Source organism: Pteropus alecto, unplaced genomic scaffold (assembly GCF_000325575.1).
Source record: "Pteropus alecto unplaced genomic scaffold, ASM32557v1 scaffold5, whole genome shotgun sequence".
Classification (NCBI taxonomy): Eukaryota; Metazoa; Chordata; class Mammalia; order Chiroptera; family Pteropodidae; genus Pteropus; species Pteropus alecto.
The window spans coordinates 235879-236208 of NW_006441953.1; positions in this window are offsets into that span (position 1 = coordinate 235879).

Sequence of the window (330 nt, forward strand, 5' to 3'; positions counted from 1 at the left end):
TAATAGTTTGGTTTTAAATGTATCTTCCATAAATGTGGTGTTGGATGAGATTGCTTAAATTCCGCTTCTTTAAAAAAGAGCTATACTTTTATAGAAAGTAGCGGGGAAAAGCAATGGATCTAATTTCCACTCCAGATTAAAGTCAGGGCCTCTAAACCAATGCAGTATGACTGCCACCTAGTGGCAGCATATCCTCATCACAGAAGTCCCACCTGTTAGAAGTGGAAGTGCGAGACGTTGCAGAATCCACTGAACTGCGGGGCGATCCGTAAACTAAAACCACCGCTGACAAGAGTAAAATTGTATTTTCTATAAGGTCAACTCTCACAG